Source organism: Monodelphis domestica, chromosome 2, assembly GCF_027887165.1.
Source record: "Monodelphis domestica isolate mMonDom1 chromosome 2, mMonDom1.pri, whole genome shotgun sequence".
NCBI lineage: Eukaryota > Metazoa > Chordata > Mammalia > Didelphimorphia > Didelphidae > Monodelphis > Monodelphis domestica.
This window is the reverse complement of record NC_077228.1, coordinates 540,671,615-540,677,614: the sequence shown is the minus strand read 5'-3', so window position 1 is coordinate 540,677,614 and position 6,000 is coordinate 540,671,615. Positions and strand designations below refer to the sequence as shown.

At 43.1% G+C, this 6,000-nt stretch overlaps 1 long non-coding RNA gene across 1 annotated transcript in view; it reads right to left on the bottom strand.

Annotated features, from left to right (window-relative positions):
- Nucleotides 1-306: 306 nt before the first annotated feature.
- The window catches only part of LOC103104369 (uncharacterized), a 30,333-nt gene continuing 24,639 nt past the window's right edge, over nt 307-6,000 (bottom strand). The window contains exons 2-3 of the long non-coding RNA XR_463604.3: nt 1,449-1,523; nt 307-748 (exon numbers count right to left, since the gene is read on the bottom strand). This is a non-coding gene — a long non-coding RNA (uncharacterized LOC103104369). The remainder of the gene's footprint in view (nt 749-1,448; nt 1,524-6,000) is intronic.

The following is a 6,000-nucleotide window of genomic DNA, read 5'->3' as shown; positions in this document are numbered from 1 at the left end:
TTATATTCTTTTTGCCTAACCTCCTCCCTTTATACCTCCCTCTTCAGAAGCCTTTAAGCCTCCCCTTCCTCCCTTCTTCAGTCTCCTTCACTCAGTGTGAGCTGTGAGGTTTCAATGAGATAGTTCTTAATCTGCTTTGTCAAACAAGGGGTTTATTTGGGGAAGACAGGACAAGGGTGGAGGATAAAGATAAGAGGGGTGGGGTATCCCTATTCTCTACAGTGAGTCTTAGGTTGGAGGATATTGAGAGAAATGGCAATTCAGTCACTAGCATGAAACAGAGCTTCTGTCCTTTGCATGCATGCCTCTTCCACACTCCCCAGTCCCTGAAAGGTGCTGCCCTCATACAGAATTACAATTCTCCTTGAATCCACTCCCTGGAGTCCATGTGGAGAGGTTGCTTCAGCTAAAAAAGATGGAGGTGTCTGATAAGCCCCAGATTTCCTTTAACCTCCTATGTATCCATATTGCTCACCTTTATAGAATAGAAATTCACTGAGGGGGAGACTTTTCATTTTTGTCTTTTAATACCTGGCCTCTGGCCCAGTGCCTCTCATTACTAATTGACTGATGGAAGGCAATTTGGTATATACTCTGATGACTTCAGCATTTGTCTGGGATGTCAACAGTCTGGCGACCAAGATTTTTTCTCCTTCTCTTTACAAGTCCAAAGATCATTCTTCTTGACTGAATTTGTTTTGACTCTATCTGGGCTTTCCGCTTCCATTTCCCAAGTGAGTCTGAAAGGCTGAAAGAAAAGAAAAGGGAGTCAGAGGGTGCTAAGAATTACACATTGTTTAGACCTGGGTATCAGCTCCTACTGGAGTGACTGAGACAAATCTCTCTTGCTGTTCTCACTCCATGTAATACTAAATGAAAAGAATAAAAGAGAGTTCTTGCTTAATGGAAAGGCAGATCGCAGGTTCTCTTCAAAGAAATGAATAAAAGACTTGGTTTTACTCTGGGAAGGGGGAAGGAAGAGGGGAGGGTGACAACAAGAATTATTCAACCATGGCATAGATAGATAGATAGATAGATGGATGGATGGATAGATAGATAGATAGATAGATAGATAGATAGATAGATAGATAGATAGATAGATAGATAGATGGATGGATGGATGGATGGATAGATAGATAGATAGATAGATAGATAGATAGATAGATAGATAGATAGATAGATAGATAGATAGGTAGGTAGATAGATAGGTAGGTAGATAGATGGATGGAGAGATAGATAGATAGATAGATAGATAGATAGATAGATAGATAGATAGATAGATAGAGAAATGGAAGGATGGAGAGATAGATAGATGGATAGATAGATAGATGGATGGATGGATGGATAGATAGATAGATATAAAGATAAATAAATAAGTGAATGAATGAATAAACAAAAGAATTGGTTTCATTAAGATCATCTCTCTATGGGACACTGGATCATCATACCTTATAGATCAGCTTGTGATGAGCTTCCCCAAATCACCATGAAGAGAATTCCACTTGAGGCACCAACATCTATTTCTGAGGATAAAGAAGAAAAATTCTATAAAGAACCTAAGCATTCAAGATACAGTGGAAAGAGTCCTGGATATGAGCCAGAAGGCCTTGGGTTCAACTCCCCTCTCTGCCAGTTAGTATATGCTTGACCTTAGGCAAGTCACTTTCCCTTAATGATCCTTAATTCTCTCTTTCATTCCCTTCTAGCTCTAGACCTGGAATTCTTGGATCCATCTATGGAGAAGAGGATAAATATTTCTAGTCTCTTCATTCTATTGAGAAGGGAGTCAAACAAGCACACAGTTGAGTTCTCCCTTAAACTAACATAGCATCTGCAATAGTACCTTGGAAAGAGTTGGGAATGGGACTGACAAGTTGCATTTGAGACAAAGTGGGGGCTGGGGGTCCATAAAAGTAGACCTCACAGCTTACAGAGGACTTACAGAGTTTGGTGAGTACTGAACAAGAATCAAGAACATTTCCTATATACAGAATACATTGTCATGAAGTCATAGAACTTTAGAGATAAAAAGAACTCTGGGATTCATCTAATCCAAAGCTTCTTCACTGAGGAACCTGTGGACAGATTCCAGGAGTTCCATGAACTGTGCTGGGAAAAGAATTCTATGATTATTTTTCATAGGATTGGTTTCCTTTATAATTCTTTGTAGTTTATTTATTTGGAGACCACTCTGAGATGAAGTCCATGAGCTGCACAGATCACCCAAAAGGTTCATGATACACAAATGAAGAATTCCTGTTGCACTCCAATCTCCTCATGAGGACCAGAGGGAGAAAGTGCTTGCCTCAGGTCAGTCACACAGCAAATTGGGAGCATAATGAATCCCCATTGCCTCACTTGGAACTTATTTATCTTTCTGCTGTCCCATAATCCTTCTGGGGGATCCCTGTACCTTTTAGTTGTTTTAGTTTAACAACTCCAGAATGAGATCAAATGCATTTCTAGAAGCACATGAGCATTTCAAACTATTAAGTCGTTCAATATTCATTCATATATCCTCTGTTGCCTTTATATTCCATATAGCTCCGGTGGCAGATACTGTTTCCTGCCCCCACCCACCCACCATCATTCCCCAACCTACAAGGTGCCCCAATGATTTTTTTAATGAATGAGACCTTCTTATTCCAAGTATGAATGTTTCTAACTCGGGTCTCGCCATCTCAGGTTCTTGCTACCTCATAAACCTTTATTGAAGTTGCAGTCCTGGTGGCAAGTGGGAGCTGGGGTGAATTACACTCTGGTTTGGGGGAGGCAACAGCTAGGTATAAGGGAAAGGAGGCAGAGAAGCCACAGGGACTCCACCTACAGATTCATTCACCACACACAGAGAAGTGGTAGCAGGGAAGGGGATGGGGGGGGTCACCTCTGTCCCACCTTCTTATACAGGTGAAAGATGGGAACTTTCGCAAGGGAAGGGAGTAGAGTCCTGGGGAGGCTCACGCTGTGTGGGCCACCCCCACCCCTAATATTTATACTGAAGAAATGGGCTCCAAAACTAAGAACAAGGAAGCTGTTAGCCACCGGCTGATGAATTCTTAGCACAGCTGTATTATTACAGCACAGTTAAGACTTCTTGGCCTTATGAATGACAACAATAATGAAGTCTGTGGTTATTTCAAGAGTCTGGGATTTCATTGGCTTGGCTATTTCCTCCAGCAACCCACAGCACCTTCTATGCCTTGGAGACTGAGTTTCTGAGTTTTTGTAGCAAAAGAAGTCATCTCCCATCAATAGGAGCCATCAGTTTCTTTTTTGTTCTATTAGGCTGGGTCCTGGAGGTAGACACACAAGGTGGACCCAGGCTCAAAGCCTGGGAGCCCTTCTTGGGCCTTCAGAGTCCTGGGCCACTGCCTCATATCACACTGAACCAGTCCCTGGGAGGGCACATCAGGCAAAAATGAAGTCATAGAGTTTGGGTTTTTTAAGTGCCTGGATCATGGCCAGGGTCTCCCTTCTTTGGGTCTATGATAAATAATCATCAATAAACAACACGTAGATAAGTGCTCACTAGGTGCCAAGAACTGTACTAAATGCCAAGGACAGAACAGGAAGTCTCTGACAGTCCCAGCCCTCAAGGAGCGCACAATCCAACGGGATTGGCTACTCTTGTATATGATTATTAGTGGGGCTGGGAGAGCGGGTCATCTAGACCTAGTGGCCATGAATTCTCCATCACTTCCCATCTCTGTGGGATCACTGCTTCTTATTCCAAACATTCCCTAGCTAAGCCTTTAATAATACTTTGGAGCATTTTCCCAGTCCACTGGCCCAGGAGCTTTTTGGCTCTCTCCCTATTTGTTTATTCCTATCAACTCCCTATTAGTCATTTTTATGCTGTCCTTTAGATCCAGAGGTCTTTCTCCTTGGTCGGGAAAATAAGAGGAAAAGAAGAATTTAAAATGGCCCACATTTACACTGTGTTTACAGATTTGTAGAGCACTTTGCATATATTATCTCAATGTAACTTCATAGAAACCCTGTTAGGTAGGTATTGTTTTTGCCCCATTTTACAGATAAGGAAGCTGAGGCTGAAAGAGGCTAAATGACATGGCTTGAGCCACACATTTAATAAGGTCTAGAACATTAGATCTCCCTGATTCCAAGTCTAGCACCTTAACCACTACACCACCCAGCTGCTGCTTGAGCAGCTCTACCAGTTATACAGAGAGTCAACAAGTATTTATTAAGTGATATGTGATTATGTGGCAAATGTGATATGATATGTGATAAACTATATGCTACTCACCATGGATGCAAAGAAAAACAAAAATATATTCCTTGTCTTCAAGGGGCTTGTTGGGCAGATGACACATAGATAAGTAGGTGTGAGCGTGATATCCACAGTAGATGGAAGGCTATCTGGGATGGAGCTAATGGACAGCGACCAGGAAAGACCTCTTACAGAAGGGAACAAATAGCTGAACCTTGATGGAAACCAGTGAAATTCTGAAGGGTGGGCATTGGGGGGAGGTGGAGGGGAATGGAGAGAAGCAATCCAGGAACAAGTGACAGCTAATGCAGTAAGATCAAAGGTGGAAGATGGAGTGTCTTGTTCAAGAAGCATCGGCCAATCTTGGCAACTCGTGTATGCCCAGATAAAGAGAAACAAGCAAGAGATCATTTTACATTTACATTTGTCTTTTTCTCAGATGATGCCTTCTCTAGTGCGAGGAGGGGAGGAGAGATGGACATACCTGAGAACTTTAATGCGGCAAACAAATAAACAATTGTTTTGAAAAAGAATCATCTCCAAGCAGGCCAATGGAACAGCAAACCAATGTGTAAGAACAGGCTCTATACAGACCAAAACAAGAAATCATTAAAGGAGAGGAGAGCCTGGAATTAAGAAGGGTCGGTAAAGGCTTCCTGTAAAACCAGACATTTTATTTGGGACTTAAAGTCAGGGGGCAGAGATGAAGAGGGAGAACATTCCAGGCACGGGGAAGAGCCAGAGAAAATGCCTGGATCTAAGAGATGGAGGGTCCTGTTTGTGTGCCAGCCAGGATGCCACTGTCACTGGATTGGAGAGTATGTGTCAGAGAGTTGGGTGAAAGAGGACTGGAAAGGTGGGAGAGGGCTAAGTTATGAAGGGCTCCCAATGCCAAACAGAGGATTCTGTATTTCATCCTGAAGGCAAAAGGGAGCTACTGGAGTTTCTTGAGTTGTGTGTGTGTGTGTGTGTGTGTGTGTGTGTGTGTGTGTGTGTGTGTGTGTTGGGAGCTGTGCTTTTGAAAAATCACTTTAGTGGCTGAATGGAGGATGGACTGAGAAGGGGAGAAACTTGAGGCAGGTAAATCGTTCAGCAGCTACTGCTGTAGTCCAGGGAGGAAATGCTAAGGAGCTGCACTAGCAGGGAGTAGTATTCTAAAGAGGTCATAAAGGTGAAATCGATAATCTTTGATTATGGAGTGCATCTGGGTGGGTGAGAGATAGTGAGAAGTCCAGGATTACTCCTAGGTGGAGAGCTTGGAGGACTGAGAGGAAAGTAGTGCCAACTTCAGTAATAGAGAAGATAGGAGAAGGGAAGCATTGCGGGAAAGGACAAGGTGTCTGAAAGACGGTTGGGAATGTGAAATTGGAGGGCAGCAGAGAGGTTGGGGAAGGACAGCTAGATTGGAGATCCATCAGGATAGAGATTGGTAACTAAGCAGAGGAGCTTGTCAAGCAATGCGGCATAGAGGGAGAAGAGAACGGCGTACAGGAACGGACCTTTCAAGATACTCAGAATTCGAGGATGCGATCTACCTAATGGTTCAGCAAGGGAGATTAAGAAATATAGGAAAACCAGGAGAGGGGATCGTCCCAAAAACACTGAGAGAAAAGAATATCAAGGAGCAGTGGAGGAGGGTTAAGGACTGCAGGGAGGTCCAGGAGGATGAGGACAGAGAAAAGGCTATCCGATTTAGCCACTATGAGAGATCATTAGTAACTCTGGAGACAACAGTGTTGATGGGATGATAAAGTTGGAAGCCAGACAGT